Source organism: Dromaius novaehollandiae, chromosome 3 (genome assembly GCF_036370855.1).
Source record: "Dromaius novaehollandiae isolate bDroNov1 chromosome 3, bDroNov1.hap1, whole genome shotgun sequence".
NCBI lineage: Eukaryota > Metazoa > Chordata > Aves > Casuariiformes > Dromaiidae > Dromaius > Dromaius novaehollandiae.
The window spans coordinates 97275744-97294953 of NC_088100.1; positions in this window are offsets into that span (position 1 = coordinate 97275744).

Sequence of the window (19210 nt, forward strand, 5' to 3'; positions counted from 1 at the left end):
TTGATTTTGTAGTAGTGTACAACATAGTGCACAGCCTCTTTATTTTTCTCCTTGTTGGTTGACAGTCACTTTGATTTCCAGGCACTAGAGGAATATCTGTCTTCATCAGATTTTAAATATTCCTGTAGAAAGTGCTTCTTTGATGTCATTCATGTTGACTGATCATTGATCAGAGATTCTTGTGTTTTGCTGGGAGCAGGGGAGGGCTTCTATGCTGCATAGCGGTCAGGAGTGTGTTTCCAAGCATGGAATATTTGTAATTGTTGGCTACTTTGAAGGAGCAAAAAAATTTCTCCAGTGTTAAATGCAGTTGTGGCTATTATGCTGGTGTAACACCTTGAGCACTTTTTCTGTTTAGGTAGACTTGTTTGTACAAATTTGATATATTTCTGGAAGATGCTGTAAAAATAGTCACTGAAAACACTGTAAAGGAACTTATATACTACTGGGTTGCAAGTAGTTTGCTGTGTCTAGACATATAGAAGTATTCATGGTCACTAAAACCTGAATTGGTCTCTTTGCTTTTAGCTTACTGTGATTAACTACCAATGCATTGCAAGGTGTCAGTCTCATGATCCTATTGCAGAGACTGCATTTGTACTGTATTTTCTATCAAGAGAGAAATTATTAGGTACATATGGCTTATATCCCAGTGTGCTGCATTGCTGTGTGCTTTGCTCCATTGTGGATGGAAATTCTTCAGACTTGTTGAAGCTGCTTTTCTTGTTAATATGCTACATCCCTATTTTGAGGTTGTTTGAAGATGGAGATCCTGCTCACCTCAGTGGTTGGCATCAACAGTTCCTGGGATCTGTGGAGTCCTCTGCTGTGCCTGTACCACAAGATGATGGAAATAATCAAGGAGCAACAGGCTAATATCTCTTATATGAGGAAGAGTCCTTGTCTGTGCCTTGTCTTTTGAGTATCAGAGGATCTAGATAAGTCAAAGAGGATATTGCCGTCATACTGCGGAAGCTGTCAGCCTAAATTACTGGAGTTATAGATGGTGGGTTTGGGGTTGACAAACACATTTTTGGTTCTGTAATAGTGGAGATGTATAAGAGACATGTATGTATTGCTATTGTTAATCTGAAAGTGACTTGAGAATAACTCAGCTTTGGATACGTGGAGCTTGCGGAACATATGATACATGAGTACCTTGCTTGTTGTTTGGAGTAAAGCTCAAAGATTAACAGAAAAGGATGCTCTTCAAGGCCTATGTAGATGATAGTTGCAGAAGCCTAGCCTTTAAACTAGTGTCTTTCCTGGCAAACTGCCAGCATAGTATCCATTCCCACTGTGCCTGGAAACTTCCCTGCTGTCAGGTTTGTGGGAGATGAACACATCTGTACAAACCTGGCAGGTAGCATTATAGCTAGTAAAGAGCAAAGGCAAACTGATACTGTCAATATTGCACTTGTTTGAATTGTAACTTGACTTGTGCCTACTTTGTAATGTGCAGGAGGATAAATGTGACTCTTGCCCTTGCTTATTTTCACCAATCCGTTGGAAGCCAAATACAGTGTTGTCTTATGTTGGAGCAGAGATGACTACAGCACAACACTTGTTAAATATCTGTGCATCTGAATCATGTGGGCTAATGCTATGCTGTAGAGAGCACTGTGATCTTTTTATACGAAACAGATTGGAGATGAAGCTCATGTTCTGGTGCATACTTAAGTCCCAGTTCTTTGTATGTCTGGAGAGTCCTGGACTGTTATAAGAATGGCCTACTAAGTATGTAGTCCTGCTCACCAGTAAAAAAGGAGCTCAATGAGTCGGTGACAGTCTTGGAATATTTAGGCATGGCCAGGGATTTTTTTTTCTGTACTGTCACCTGTTTGATTCTGCTAATGAGAAACAATTTTCAAGCTATCTCACAGTGCAGCTGAACACTTTTTTTCTCTCTTGGATCGTACAGTGATTTTGCTTGCTTTGTTCCAAAGGTTGGCCAAGGTTTTGATGACAGCATCTAACCAGGTGACTGCATACAACTCATGGGCATATAACCAGTCATTCTTCTCATTGCTTGTATCAGATGATCAAAGCCGAAGGAACCTTGGACCATCTTGGACTGAACACTGGAAAACCATGTGACAGTAAGTTGATGTTGGGACAGTAGATAAATCAGTTATCAAAATAAGACAGAAGTTTTTGCACTTTTTGTTATTATGGGTCTGACAGATTCTTGACTTGAGTGGATTTCTGGAACTGGTAGTGTCTGAGTATCTTCCTTGTAGTTTCCTGAAGTTGCTGGAGAATTAGCAGAGCTATCTAGGCACCTGTTTTATATCTTAGTCTGCCATGTTAAAATACTTAATAGTAATAATCTCAACATGTTAATTGCTAGTAAGGATAACGTTTCATTTTGTTCTGTGTCCTATCTGAACTCAGATTAATCTAGGTACCCATATGTCCAACAACCTGAGAAAAAACAGAATTCAAAATAACTGCTTTCCACAAGCTCTAATGTATGGCTTGTTGTATCTTCCAAGGAAAACTTCTCTCTTGTTGCTGTCCAAAATAGTCTAAATAGGTGGAGCTTTAAACAGTGTATATGTACTACATGTGGCTTGGCATGGCCTCTTTCCTGGGTTCTTGCTGCCTTATTTAACAAACTGCAGCCTGAGCTTTTTGCTTAGCTTACTGCAGACTCGAACTGTAGGAGCAGCCATTATCAGAAAGTAGGTGCTAATTGGTTCCAGCTGCAAAAAGTTGCAAAAGCAAGCTGGTATCTTCAGGCAGGGATTTAAGTTTTATGTTAGAGTACAGAGGCATAGCACTCCCAGGCAGAACTTGTGAAATGAGTACCACATGAAAATCCTGTTGACAAATGATCAGCATGCCCAGATGTTAAGTTTCAGTGTTTTAACTTAACCCAAGTTACTGTCAAATGCAGGAAGTAAAGTGAACAGATGGGACTACAGTTTTTCTAGTCTCTTGCAGATAGTTAAATAAGTTGATACTCAAATATAGTAAGTTAAAATGTTTACAGAAAGCAAAGTATTTTTAAGTTGCTGTTTTTTTCCCCCTTTTATAGAGGTTTGCCTTCTCATGATGCTTTAAAGGTCTGAATCTTTTGGGTACAATACTGTAGATAGGTTTCCAATTAGTTATGGAAAAGGCTTAATAGTATTTTACGAACAAAACGATGTGGCTCATGAAGTGAAGCGGAGAAGCACACAAAGTTGATAAGGCCAGCAAGTATTTTGATGTCATGTTTTTCCTGTCACTTTGCTTTGAACTCCTAGAAAATGTATGGTGATGTGAAAGCTGCAAGGGTTTTACATTGTTCCCTCTGGCTGCTTCCTAGCAGCATTTCTGCAGTTCCATAAATTCATCAATGCCTTGTTGAGTGTGTATACTCTTTGAGAGTATATAAATCCATAATTCTCCATTAGCTAGTCCAGAATATTTTATGTTTATACTTCAGGTTGCCATTGCTGAGTGGTTTCTTGCACCTTCTATAAAAATAGGCCATATCACTTTCATGAAATTTTGAGAGAGGGAGCATGTTCTGAGAATTATGTCTTAATGGATTATTTAAAACTAGAAAGAAAAATAGGCAACTAATACTTTCCATTGAGGGATTTTGGAGTGCTTTACAAACAGAAACAGAAAGCTTCCAAAAGAATTAGAAGCACCATGCTTATTTTACAGGAGGCCTTGTTAAGAGGATGGGGGTGTAAGATTTAAGACTCTATTCTGTTGAAACAGGGATAAGAGCAAACACTTTGTCTTGCCTACTCAGGGCACTTGCCTAATGGGTACAACAACAAACTGGCATTCTAGTCTTAGAGGCTTTTATTTGCCTCTACCAGCTAGGGCAAGAAGGTGCATCATTCCTTTTCCATCCTTGGGTCTGTCTAGTTCATAACCGTATGTGAGTTTAAAGACTTTACGGAAAGGACCTAATGCAGTTACTACAATGATGCCCTTCATGTTAGAATTGATCTAGCATACAGATGCCATCTAGTGGTTAAAGGCTGGTGGATGAAGAGTTATTACTGCAGATCTGGCATTTTATTGCATGTTTATTCTGTAATTTGACTGATGTGGAAACCTTGTTCAGTACTGAAATACATTCATAGGACATGCTCCATAATAGCTCAGAACTTGCTTTGTTGAAACTAGGCTTACCTTAGTGAAAAGTTCAGATTAAATTCACTTAAATTTGGCAAACTTCATGGAGTTTCTTAAAGGACTTTTTCTTTTAATAAAATCAGAGCTGCCATGAAAATTATAGAAAAGCATCAGCCACCATAGGCTTTGTCTTCTGTGATGGTTTCCAGGTTTCTTCATGAGTCTGCAATCTCCTGTTTTCAAGTCTGAATTCAAGTAAGGCAGGTTTCTTCGTGTAAGTTTCCAGTGATTGGAAGTTTCCAGTGATGAAAAGTCTGTAAGAAACACAGTATGTTTACTTCTGGTATAAATCAGTATAACTCCATTGAAAAAAATTGAATTAATTTTGGCTTAGATGTAGAGAGTAAGAGAGACCCTATCAGAATAGGGCTGGTATTAAATTTGTGAATACTCTCTCTATCCAAAATTTTACATGACTTGCATTGCTTTTAACTTAACCATCTCTTCCTATGCTCCACCTATGGCTTGGCATTGCAGGCATACATAGCCTCAAAAGAGATTTGTAGGCCTTAGGCCTGATTTGAGAGAATTGCTTGATACTTTGGTCTAGGCAGGTGCCCATGGTTGCCTACAATGAGTTGTGCTTGAAAAGCTGTATCTACATTAGTGTTAGTTCAGAGCAATGTGTGCTTTTGAAATGAATCCCTCTGTCCCTGCTTACTGGTTTAGTTTGGAGAGCTCATGCCATTGTACACAAATCAGATCTTTTGGTTTAGTTTCATATGAAAGGAATCTGTTTCCAGTGCATGTCCAATGAATGGGGTGATGGATCCCAACTGCTGAGTGGGCCATACTGCTTTGAAGTCCCCCAGCTGGATGGATGAGTGAGCATGGGTGCACTGATAGTATGGTATCAAACATCAAGAGCTCATGTGACCCTCTACAGTGCTTCTCATGCTGTATAAAGGCAAACTGACACCTGCATTCCTGATACTTTCTGTCAACAGTCACACTTCAGTCTTACTCTACTGCTTCTCTCTCATCTGCCCATCATTTTTCATCAGTATCCTTTCCCTTCTTTCTGTCTTACTTTCTGTTGCCCTTTCCGAACCTCTTCAGTCACTAAGGGCTGATTTTCATTGTCCCCCTTTTCTGAGTGCTTTTCTTCCTGATGGTGGCACAGTCTCTTTGACTTCCCAGATGTTCACACATGGTGGCACCTTGGGCTGCAAGGAAATACTCATTTTCAACCTATGTTATGAGAAGGCTGAAATCTCTGGTGGCTGGATAACCTAGCAGCAGGAGGCTGTTCACCTCATGACAGCTGCTGACTGAGAGGCCCTGCAATTGGTATATGCATACAGTTCAAGAAGATTTCTTGAAGACCAGGGCAACAACCAGATTTTGAGGTGGCACAGAAGATGTGTCCTTACTACAGTGATATTGAACAGATTTTTTTGATGGGAGTGTACAGCCTCCTTTGCTAGTAATAAGTGATTCTATCCAGGTGAATGTACTGCTTCCCTATACATGTTCTTAAGGTGAAGGGGGGGCAGGCATGTGAAGCTTCAGGTGGAGCTAGAGTACTGGTCTCAACTGTGTGGGGAGGGGCAGTGAATGTTGCTGCTCTGAGCAGGAGGGTTGCTTCAGACTTTTAAAAGCAGTTCTCCAGAGTTGTGAGCTGTAGGAGAAATCTTCCACATGGCAATTATCTGTCTCGGAAACTGCCTGCTGATTTCTTGCCCTGTGTGAGTACTTAACTCTGTCCCAGGAGCTAAGCAAGTCACACAGCCAGGATGACATGCTCATGCAACCTTTCTAGGCTTCCAAGAGGCTATACAGCCTCTTCCTCTCCACAAATGCAGTAGGGTATGAGCTAATGGCAGTACACACAGCCCCACAAAGCATAGCAGTGGCAAATATTGGTTGAGGTGTCAGTTTGGAATGAAAGGCAGTTAGTTACATGCTGATGTTACAGTAGTGTTCTTCCTCTTCCCTTTTTCCCTCTTCACATTCCAACAGGCCTGAAAAGTTTCCTGGCTGCTCTTCCTCAGTCACACCCTGAGAGTGAGTAGCAGCATAGTTTGTTCCACAGGAGATGCCTTGTACCACTGACTGGTCACTTCAGGATCAGTGGCTTGGATGTCAGGTACAGAGCTGCTACTTCAGTAGAAAGCCTGCAGTCATGGATTGGCTGTGGGCCATGTACCCCCTGGATGGCAAAAGAAAAAGGGTGCTCTGTCCTGCTTGCTAGCATGCTTTTGTTCCAAATATAACATTAGTTATATAGAATGTTCCAAATACATATCAGTCCACTGTGGGGTGTATGTCAGCAGGCATTTCAGGTGGCTGATTACCAAGGGGAGGCAATGCTGGGAGTTATGCTGTTAACAATTAAGGTCTAGGGCAGAAGTGAGGAGGAGATAGAGAAGGAAGACCTTGGTGACAGCCATGGTCAGAGGTACCTAGAGTTATTAGCAGGCCTGACAGCAGTTCTTGGGCAGCTTGTGTACCAGACTGCACACACTGAAGCTCAGGAGCTGGAGAGTCATATCTACAGGAGGCCTTTCATATCCCTCCAGAGTTCCCACCTCATGCTCTTTAGTAGTGACTCATGGCCAGCTGCAAGAAGAGACGAAGAGGAAAGTCAGTTGGATCTCTGTGGCAGCTGCCATACAATCCCCAGTCCTCAGAGACCCTCTCCACTTACCCAGGTAAGCATAAGCTGTGGAGTCTGACACGGCAGTAGACTTTACACACAGTGCTGATTGTTTGGATCTCCCATTTTCCTCAAAACTGTGGGAACGATGCTTGCTCCTTTGGTTAGGCCACACCAGCAAGTTTAGATTATTACTCCCCAGTGGGCCACACTGAACCACTAGGAAAAGATTGTGTTGGCCCACTCATTCCTTTCCTATCTCTTTTCCTGTCCCAAGAGTCCTAGGCCCCATTGGCTCCCCTGAGCTGTCACTGCTCATCCCCTTATGGCTTATGGAGCACTTCTCAGGGAACACATTTTTGTTAGGACACTTGTTGAGCCATTCCAGTTTAACTCAGGTGTTCTGACCACTCAGATTTTGGGAGTTTGCCCAAGTTACCTGGCTTTCTGACTTGTCCATTTCCAGGGTACAGACTGTGAGCCATGTGTAAGGCTGGAAGGGTGTGATAACTCTGAAAAGGGTGCTTCAGCAAAGGCTAAGCTCAGAATAAATGGATTCCTTTTGCTACAGGCTGGAAAGGAGAGGTAGGCCTGAGGCAGAAGTTCTTGTCTCACTGGAGGAAGAGGGGAGGAGATGACTTTCTTGGCGAGGACCTTTTGTTCTGTGGGACCTGATTAGTTGGCTGTTCATCCCAAACTTCTGGAGTCTTACTCCTCCAACATGCAGCAGCACGTCTCTAGTGATATGCTGCTCATCTGTGTGAGACATAAGGGCGGTGTGATATTTTATACGATCTGTTGAGAAACCCTTAGTCCAGAAAGCAAAGTTCTTCAGACAATCTTCTAACCAAAACATGGTAGGGATATTTGATTCTGGGAACCAGACTAGCTTAAGTCTAAAAACTGCTCTGAAACACATATAGTGTAGTTGCAGGATTCTCAACAGTTAGTGAGAACTGCTTCAGTGTACTGACCAGTTCTTCTACTGCACTGCTTGGTAAAGTAGTTAATAGTCAAAATCGCCTAGTGTGGCTATAGTGTCAGTGTGCTTCTGCTAGCAGAGCTCAGTTGTCAGCACTCTTGTGTTGCCATCCAGCCCCATCCAGAGAGAGTTGGATGATTTATATTGCAATTAATGATGACCAGTCTATACCAGTGGCATCATTCATACTCAAGCCAAAGGAGCTTTTGGAGAAAACATACCAGAGCAGAGAAGACTACTTGCTCCCCTGAGCTGATTGTCTCGTATAACTCCCTATACTTTTAACTTTTCCATAGGAAATGTAACTTGTGTATTTATGTTAAGGTCTGATACCTTACCTTCACAAGGAATGTTTTCTTCATTTGATTCATCTTACCTGCCTTTGGAAATGTTAGTTTCAGTAACTTTTCAATGGCTTAGTATAATTACTTTTTATGTTAAAACAAACAAAAAACTTACAACTCCAAAGAATGCACCATGCTTATCTAAATGACAGGGGCAATACAAAGAATGCAAATCAGTGCTCTTACTTGCCTATGGATTACTTGAGAGGGGTTATATCTAGGGACTTGAGTTTAGGTTAGTTTCTACATCTATCTCATCTTTTTTTTTTTTCCCTCATTAAAAATGTTACAAAGGAGTTATCTATATTGTGAAAATCAAAATTTTGTGAAGCGGAAAGCCTTGGTTTATTAGTAACAGCAGCTATTATATGTCTATATTTGAATTACTGGTCTAAAATTTTGTCTGGTGTGAGTACTGTATCTGTTTATTTCAGATATATAACATGCATTCAGCTTTTATAGTCATATCTGGGTGGTTAAGAGCAAATAACAGCTTATGTCCTTAGGGCTTGGGAACACTGACCCGAGGCTCTGAAGCAGGCTGGGAGGCAAGGGAGAAGCTCTTGAGTGTGTGGCCATCTTTGGGAGGGAAGACAGCATCCAGGTACTGAGTTGGGCACCTCTGGGAATCATGCTTGGAGGCAGTAACACATGCAAGAACCACATTGTTATATACATAAACCTGCCAGGCATGAGTTTATCCCATATTCTTTTTTGCAACTGGAAATACAGAAATCCTAATACAAGGCTTAAGTATTTCAGCACTCAGCTGAGTTGCTGTCTCTCTTTAGGAAAAGTTCTCTTATTTGCTAGTTGGTATAGAAGTATCTGAGTTATCAAAATGGCCATGAGGTGGCATCCTGTACCACAAAATAAAAGCTTTTGTGTCAAATAGTGATTTTTTTTCTTTCAGTGCTTGCTTAGTCACCCATGTCTGTAAAAGTAGACTTCAAGTGCAGTGCAGTATTTTTATGTAGTTGATCTCAGTCAAAGACTAATTATTTGCAGGCATTTTGGTCAGTTTTTTTTAGGCTGACTGGGTGTATTAACTTCATATACAGCTACTCAAACTGTATTTGTGTGATTACAAATTTATGCACGTAGCTTTCTTTTTACAGGCTACTGACATCCCTCCCTCAGGGAAATCTGATTTTTAAGTGTTCTTCAGTTTGAAGACTAGAACACTAGTGGCTGGTGTTGTTGTTCTCTATGAATAAAGAAGTGTTTGCTCTTTGTGTGCTGCAAATATAATCTATTCGTACCCCTTCTCATGTCAAAGCAATTTACAATCCTCAAGTATTCGTGCAATACATGCCTCACAATCTTTTGAGATAAGTATTGTAGAAAACAAATGTCAAAGGATTTTTTCAGAGTGCTTGTCAGGACAGGAGCTAAAATGTGAAAGGTCCTGACACAGGCCTGCAGTCAGGATTGGTTTCCTACTCAAAGATAGTAGTTAATGTCTTGCATGCAATGCTGGCAGCTGTGGCCAGCATTTCCTAATAAAAGATTGTATTTTTATTTGCTTGGAACTCTTCCAAAACTTTGGTTTGTGCTCAGTCTGCTTTATTCTAGTTTCTTTATTTCTTCCTTTCTCCTTTTTTATTCTAACCTCTTAGAAGAATGAGGAAAATGTTTTCTGTGCCTGTATCAGAGATCCTGCTTTGTTCACACATTTGGCCCAGGAATAACGCTATGAAGCAGGTAGCTGAGGAAAACTGCAGTCCTTCTTTCAAAAGTGTTGTCATATTGACAGTAGAACTTACCTACTACAAGGTTAATACAGTGTTCTAATTGCTCTAGATTAGTTGGCTCCTAATCTTCTTTCACTGGTAGCTACCAGACATTAACCTCTTAGAACTGTACTTAGAACCATTATCTTCAATTCATGCAGTTGGTTCAGTGGAGGAAGAAGCAGTACCGTTATGAGACAAGACCGTGCTCAGCTTAATTACCAGCACCCACCAAAATGACCTGCACTATGCTGGGATCACTTTTTGGTATGGTAGGGTGAACTTGCACATGACTTTGATATTTTCTACAAAGGGTGGGGAGGAAATCATCTGTCTTTGTTCTTGGTATTGGACTCATTTGCTAATATCCTGTGGCTGTTAGCAGCTTTAGAAGATCCCATGTCAACATGTTGTCCATGAGCTATCTGTTGGGGGACCTCTGAAACTTGATGAAATGCTTTTTGCTGTTCCAGTCAATGAGCTTTGCATGGCTATAATTCTCTAAAACCTTCTTTTACACTTTTTCTGCATATGTCCACATTTTTTAGAAAGACAGTATATTTATTTTAATTTACATGGCAGTAACCTGTTGATATTAGGAAATCAGGTATCTGTCTGTATAGGAGGTGGTGGGCATTGCCCTGTACAGCTTACCAGGGAAACAAGAACTTCAGAGAGTAGAGAAGGTTGGAATGATACACATGCACCTTTGAAATTGGCATCTGGAGCCTACAAATAGCTCATACTGGAAACCACTCCATTTCTCTTTTGAAATACCATTTCAAAGTCAATTGTCTTTCTGCATCTCCCTAAAGGAAAAACAGAAGTGGTGTGCTGCAGAGCTGATGTTTACCTCTTGTTTCTAGAAGACTGATTTTTGTCAAGAAAATTGTCTGTCTAAGACTTCAGCCAGCTTTAGAATTTCCATTCTGGGAATGCTAAGCTTTGTAGGCCTAGTGGGAAATAAGCTGCTTGTGTAGTTCCATACCCATTTATGATTTTGGTTTTTATCTTTATGTACACTCTTCCTCCATCCTTAAAATCTGCCTTTACCTCTGTTACCTCTGCTCCATGTTTATTGGTTTGTGGCTTCTGCTGACATCCTCTCATTACAGGTATTGGGAAGCAAAGAAATTGAGTTAGCAGACATATTTGAGAATTGAGATGGTCAGTCTGAGAATCAATCAACTCTGAATCCCACTAGGCACCCATACTCGTTGAAAACCAAGGTTTTCAGAAGCAGTCTAACTGCAATAACAAAGTAAAGATAACTTACCCTGCTGTGATGTTTGGGTGCTCTGTTACACTTTTGCAAGTGTATTACTGGTACCCAAGCTACCTATTTTAAAGCTATTTTGCTGGAGATGGTTATGATTGTTTATGATGGTAGTATTTTTATAAACAATACAACTCAGTGCAAACAGCCTCAAGAACAGATACAGCTTTGAAATGAATTGTGTTCCTGGACACAAGAGTAGACATGAAGTGGCCTTTCATGTGAAGAATGAAAGGGATGCATCTTTTCTCATCTAAATTTGAGCTGCAATAACTTAGGAAAATAGCATACAGAAGCTTCTGCCTAAAGAAGTTACTGCCTAAAAGGAATTATTTGGTTGAGCTCTGTAGACTGTACAACAAAGATATTGATATAATTTACATCAGTTTTTTTCCATTTTGTCCACGAGGGAAGGCTTGATCCAGTAACATGCTGACCTCTTTTACTACCTACTGTTTCCAAGAATTCGCTGTCTTACAGGAATAGTCACTTGCATAAGAACCTCTGGGAACAAAGTAAATGGCAGGGCTGTTTTCAGTGGCAGGTCATCTCTGTACCAAACACTTTTCTTCCTACTAGGGTGATGTGCTTAGGAAACTATAGAGATGCTGCAGTGACAAAAGGTTTGAGCCACAACTCTAAAACACGTAAATAGTTCAGTCTATGTACTCTGAAATTGGTGCTTTCCTAAGCTGCCTTTTGCTTTCTTGTCCAAAAAGTTGAAATCCATTTTAGGGTGTTTTATTTTAGTGAATTTTAGGGTTTTACCAGCTCATGCTTTGATCATGCCAGTTCACACCCCGTTACTGATGTGTGGTAGTGCTCAGATGCAGAACTGTGAAATGGAGCAGCTGAGGTACAGACATGTATCCTGTTCTGATGTTGAGGGGGATGAATAATTGGGAGTGGTAATGTCTTAAACGTATCGTGTTGTCTACCACTTTTTTCTAGATCCCCAAACTGTCATAGATGGGAAGGTTGCATGCTGCAGTTATGTACCATCTATTGCTGTTGGTTGGGCACACAAGTGTGTTCCTGAAGATCCCCGTGTCAATATCCCAGGTTTGTTAGGTTGAGAGACTCAACTCTATTTGTTGACAAAGCATCACAGTATGTTGATTTTAAGCAAGTGATATCTTGCATTAGAAGGAGATTGCCCTTTACTGCATGCCAGTGTAACCCAAATAAATTATTACCTTTGTAGCAGTCTTAATTTGGACATTTCTGTATCAGCTGTATCAAGTGCTCATGGATTTTGGAATCATGAAACTTTCATTTCACCACATACCATACATACCATACATACCATACACACTACACATCATATCTGCATCCCAAAACAAAATATTTCTATAACTATTGACTCTTCTGATATTTGTTCTTATTGTTAGTGAAATAGTATATTGCTCCAAAGAGCAAGGAACTTATGTTGATCCTTGTAATTACTTTTTAAACAGAGGGAACATACGTGTCCAGCTCTCATTTTAGAAACCACAGGCACAGCAGTCTTGAAGTTATGAGGAATCAGTCTGAATGGCATGAAAAGGAATGGCAGTAAAGATAAATTGTGAACTTGTATTTTATTTCTTGATCACTGGCACACAGAAAGTGTACTGTTGAAGGGGCATGGAAGAAAGTCTTTAAAAATAGCTAAATAGAAGCAAATGCTACACAAAGTGCCTTGGGCACTGAAAAAAAGCTTATGTTCAGTGCAAAGCTTTCCCCAGTGTGAAAGCTATGATGGTTATAATTTGAGGTAGGCCAGGCTAGTGAGTCACCTTTCTGGCCAGAATCCACCATGGATGATTAACAAATGGTGTCCAAAAATCAGGAAGGCAAATGTCCACTCTCGGACCATATAAAAACAATCTCTTTGGGCTAAAGATTTATCCACTACTGGGTGGAATCAACCTTTTATCAAACATAAAAGTCTGACTTGAAGTCTGTCTGATGATTAATTTCTGCAAACTATCTTCTACTGGATCCTAATGAAAAGCCTGTCAGGTCATTTATCAGTTGAGGCATGCCAAAAAACTGTTCTTTCCGTGGATAAACAAGCAGCAAGTAAAAGGACTGCAATTGCAAATTTGAAGCAAAACTAAAAGACAGGATCTGGTTTCCTTTCTTTTGTCTTGGACTTCATCACAGGGATTTCTGAAAGCAGCTGAAACTTCTGCTAAAGGGAAACAGGGTCTGGTTGACTCCAGCTGAGGTGCATGTTACACTGCCTGTGGTATCTGATCTCCCTTCCCTAGAGGAATAGTTCACCCTATGGGAGGGCAGACAGTGGTAATGCCTTCTCTCCTCTATCTGGTCTATGCCAGGAAAAAAAGCTATCTCTGTATAGGAGTCCTGGTAGGATATGTTCTGTGGGGACACCCAGAACTGTTGCACTCTTTAGTTGCCCTGGAAACAGCATCTTCCTTTTTGATCTACTGCTTTGCCACAGATACTGATGCATTCCTTACTGCTTCAGGTACATCTTTACTTATCACCTTTCTATCTAGGTTTTCACTGAGGAAAATCAGCAAGTTAGGCATGAACTGTCTAGTGAGTAGGTCAGAGTTGTCTTGCGTATTTTCAGCTCCTCTTGATTTCAGTGAGAAGGCATGCCTGAGAAGAATTTCTCATTTACTGCATATATATGCAATAAATTAGCCCTAGTAGTTAGTTCCCATAGTAGATATCTATAATAGTTAATAGATCTGTTCAGATCAAGCATTCACCTCAGTCTTTTTGTTGTCCTAGATGTTTTGTGAAGTATTCAGAAAGTTTGTCTGTAGCAAGAAGTATGAAATCCAGATAACAGAAATCCTCTGCCCTTGGTATAGTTTTTGTGCATTGCCAGATCTCTTTACTGCAAGGCAGAATGGATGTCTGCGAACATCATCTGGTAAAGAGCTAATTTGAGATAGGTGAAATGTGTCCTAAAAACTAAACAATACAGCAGTTTTATGATAGTGCTTGATCCTATTCTCTGGCACTCTTTGGTTTACTAATACAGATGTAGCCTGAAGTCCTGCAAGACTAATAGGTGCATCCAAAAGGCAGGTGCATAATGTGATGATACCAAACCTGTGCTGTCTGTTTTGTTATAAATTGTCTTCGAGTTGCAACTTCCCATCAAGCCTTTGCTAACAACAACTCTTGTAGTTATCTTACTATCTCCTCCTTAGCAACAGTCTCTTAAGAGAGTAGCCAGCTGCTTCCTTTTGAAAGGAAGGGGATTCCTTTGAAGTGAAAGTGTGTTTTGATGGGTGATATGGAATACCATTGACATAATAGAGCCGTGCTAGTGGAAGTAGGAAGTGCACTTGGAGATCGTGTGTATGGTATCTTGTAGCCCTCTTACATCATCATTTAGGGACTTTATAATTTGCTGGCAAAGGATTGTTGCCTTTTCCTTTTGCAGAATCTGCAAACAATAGTAGCTATCAGATTCTAAGTTGAATGTTTAATCAATCAGACTAACTTGTGAAATGGAGAAGACAGGCCTTTCCTTCCACTTGGTTAATCAACTTTTGTGAAATCATTTGTATGCTAAAAGCAGTAGTATATAAGTTAATATCTGAAGTGTTCTGCTATATACATGTTCTTTCTTCTAAAGGGTCGAATAGATGTTACAAATGAGGAGGCTTTGTGCAAACTTGAGGATTAACTGGAGATTAGAATGAAACCAGAAACATTTTATAACTTCAAGCCACACTACCATCCTGTGCTTTGAGTACTGCTTCTTTAAAGCCAATAGGTCATGTTAGGGTTCAGATTGGTGTTTCATTAACTTTAGGTAGTTTTGCACTATTGAAGAGTGGTTTAGAACAGTAGTATACAGTAGCCTTTCAAATCAATTTATTAGATGATGTTCTCCAGGTAGATAAGGTAAAAAGAACTTCTTAAATGGATTAGCCATTCCTAATCTATTTAAGCACTGATTCAGTGGAGTACCTAAGTGTGTACTTAATTTTAAGCACAGCAGTAGTTCCCTTTCAATCAGTAGGACTATTTGCATACCAAACTTTAAGGAAAAGTTCAGGTACTTTTCCAAATCAGGATCAGAAGAAGAGATTCTTTGACATGACAGCAAAGTATGTTAATGCCAGCCCTAATCTTTTATTAACTATTTCTCATCTTTATCCTCTGCTCATGCATGTTTTTCCAGCCAGTAGATTGAGCCTGTACCTGTCTGATCCTTTCTTAAACAGCTTAGTGGTCCTTTTGGGCTTAGCAAAGTAGTGTTTTGTCACACATTCCACCCATCTCTGTCCTTCCCCCCAAAAAAACAAACAAACAAAAAAAACTGGGTGTTGGGTGTTTTTTTTTTTTTTTTTTTTTTTTTTTCCTCCAGTGTTATTTGACTTCAGTGAAGTTACAGGGTTGCACTTGGAAACAGAGTGTGTTTTTTTGACCTGCTATTTCACCCCAGGAGACTTGGTTCTGAGATCAATTAAATAGACCTACTGTGACATAGGGATAAGTAGATTCTTCCACCATGTATGCTGTTGGTTAAGAATCAAAGTCAAACAGGAACTGGACATTCCGCAAAGCTTCTGATTCCTGTGTGCTGTAGGGGAGTGTCTCTGGCCCTTTCCAATATATTCTGTGTTCTTGATCTCACTAACATTTGTGCAGTTGCCTGCAGGCTCTGCTCTGCAGTCTATTCTCAGGTTTTCCTGTAAGTCAGATACCTGATTAGCTACTGTTTGTGCCTTGCATGAAAACTGAATGCAGCCTTTAAAAAAAAAAAAAAAAGAGCGAGAGAGAGACTTGAGCCATTTGAGAGCTGTAGTTAGTCCTCCTTCTGAAGGTATAACAGTGTATATAGGAAACTGTTCTAAAATTCAGGGAGGATAATAGAAAGGCACTGAATCTCATCAGTCTGATGGTGTTGCAGATAGGTGCAGGTGTGGACTTATATATGGGACAGTACCTTGCATGAATGTTCCCTGTGCTGTATCCATGTGTTGCAGCCTTAACTACAAAGTTCCAGTTCCTTCTTAAATGTAGCTGTTTGTAGGGAAATTGAAAAGATTGTTAGAATGAAATTACAAGCAAGAGTAAACACTGGCATTTCAAATTCTTCATAGAAAAGACTTTCAGATCTGGTTAATTTGGATGTCCAGTTCCTCTTCCTTTTAATGAGAACCAGTCATCTAATATCTCCATACCCATGTGTGTGTATAATACATATATGTATATACACACATTCTTTCACACATGCAGTGTTTGTAAAAGTAGTGCTCCTATCACTGGAATGTCTGTTTTATTTCAGGAGGAAAAAAAAATTCATACTGAATAGTTGCATCTTGCTTATTGTTCCTAATTATAACTCCTCTTACACTGGAAGTGATTTTTGTTTGCATGAACAGCAGAGATGAGAAAAAGAAGCACAATATATCTTAGCAAATTGCAGTAAATTTAGTCTTGCTAGTGTTTGATTAATAAAAGGAAGAAACACATGGAAGAAAGTAAATGGAAGAAAAAGTTACTCAAGTTTTGGTATAAAAGTCTCAAGTTACAAAGCTTTACAGGATCATTAAAAACTGTTGGAAATAAGAGAGCAGAGAGGAATTCTGTCTGGGGATGAACCTGCAAAAATGAGTGTCAGCTTTATACAGTGACCAGCCCCTTTTATTTTTTTATAACCTAAGTGGTATCACCATCTGATTTTAAGATGGTTTGATTATAGGTTCTGTAGGCCAGGTCTCTTTATTTTTACATGTGTATAAACTACATAGCATGATGATGTTTTATCTGGATAAGCTAACTACTATTACACTTTAGAAGTTTGGTATGTTCTTGGCACTGCTTGTGTAGTGTGAAAGACACTCCACTGCAGCGTCAATGAGACACTTAGTTGGGAAACTTACAGGTAATTTGGTAGTCTGGGTCAACATTCAATAAGTCCTAAAGCAAAAGAAAAAAGCAAAAGATGGTACAGTCAAAGCTGTATCCTGTGGAACTGCAAACTATGGACACATAATAATCCAAAATATGTAGTCTCATAACCAAAATATGACAAGAAGGGATCAGCCTAAAGTCAATTTTCTGTGTATGTACAAAAAAGTCATTTAGGACACTTAATTAAAAGAAGAAGCAAGAAATCAAAGCCTGTTTTTTTTAAGCTGTCTTGTTCTACTCATCACAGTCTTAATATAGTCTGAATTTAATATCTAGTGTTTGGTACTCCCTTGTTAAAGGTTTTATAAGCATGTTACAGCAGAGGGCAGTAAGAATCTACTTTTGCTTAAAGCTTTTTTTGCATCACAAGCATGCAATTGCATGTTTTCTTCCCTCTCCTCTTCCCCTCTATAATGATATTCAAAGGCTAGATAAAGATGATAGTGAGGAGCTGCCACAACTGTTGTCACAGTCTTTGTGAATGTAAGAGCTATGTTTATAGATCTGTTTCTGGAGATTGAACTGATTTTGTAGATGTGATGTATGTTGCAAAGAATTCGGGCCCAAGTTGATGGCCGAAACAGCCCTTGAATTCTAGGCAGTTTTTATCTTGGCTCTGAATCCTGTAATGCTTAGTAAAGGGGAAATGATGTGATAAACTATACAGCTCATTCTCAAGCATGTTTTATTTGTCCTTCACTAAAGTATCTTAAGCCTTTCTTGGAAGGAGCCTTTCTTCTACCCCCCAGTGCAGTATCCAGCATCTATAAAACAGCCTTTAAAACTGCATGCATTGTGGGGGAGGGGGAGAGCCAATGCTGCAAAGCAGCTTCAGCTGGAAACCTTTCAGATCTATACAGCACAATGGTGTCAGCAGTACCAGGATTACCTCTGCTCTGTGCATCTCCTCTTTTTATTCCTCACCCATGCTCAGCATCTTCTGTCAGTGCTCTGGAGCCGCTACAGTTTTGCTGGATTTGGTTGCCGTTGCCTCCTGTCAGTTCAAATCAGTGTTCCAGGACTGCAAGCTGTCTCAGTAGGTTTGGGGTTTCCCTCCTGTCCTGGTTTTATGTCTTTAAGAGGGACATGTGCATGCACCCTCTTCCTTGGCTCAGTGAACTTGCATCTCAGCAGTGCATGTGATAATCTGAGCACAGTGCCAGTTCACGGCTGAGATCCACAGAGGCTTTGGAAATATGCTCCCTCTCCTTTAATTGGAAGTAGCTGAGGTCTGAGGAGCTTCAAGACAACATTGCAAAGCTCTGCTTTCCCCTGCCCCCTGCCTTTGCCAGGCGTGTGAAAGTGTATGTGTGTGGGAAGGAGGGAGCTGTCACTGCAAAAGAATTGTTCAGGAGAGTGGGGGATTTACTCATTTCCTAGTTTACTGGTGAGGATCTGTCTTACATTTTGCTACACGTAAGATGTATTTTTAACTTTTCTCTCTGATAACTAGAGCATATGGACAGATGGATTTTTTCAAAGATAGATAAAACATACTACTAATTACACAGACTGCATAGGGATCCAGTGGACATGGCTGTTTGTAGAAGTGCATAGTTCTCACAGTTACATTTGTTAAACTGAAATGTGGATGTTAGAATACAGTCTGTGGGTTGTTTTTTCATTATTTTCTTCTTCTTCTCGCCCTTACACATGTGAAGGAAATGTTGAGATCAGGACCCACCCACCAGTCCCATCCATAGAGGACAAAGGCAGGCTGCTCACTGTGTGATTGTTCAGAGCTATCCAAGGGGTGGGAAGCACAAGAAACAACAGAGGTGAGATACAACTTGCAAAGACCCCCTATATCCTGTTCTGGTGCCCTCCTTTCCCTATTACTGAGATTAAGTGCTAGCTGAAGTTCATTTCTGGAAAGATCACTGTCTTGTAGGATAAACACCAGGAGGGGAGTCAGGGAAATGAATTATTAAAAGTCTTCTGCTTTGGTAGTGTTTGTAGCTTGCCACATTGTAACATTGTCATAACTCCAGCATTGTATTATTGCAGCTCTCTATGTTGAGATGACCCCCTTGTGCCCTGTTTGCGTGCCGCAGGGGATGGGGGAAGACTTGAATGTCTGCCTACTCCTCTGAGAATGACACCCAGGATGCTCTGGTATGGAAACTGCCCACTAGGTACCATGTGGAGAGCACTGCCTCAGCAAACAGATCCTCAACCAGACATCAGACAATGCTTTTTGATAGCTATCTGTCAAGGGCAGATCCTGTCCTCCTT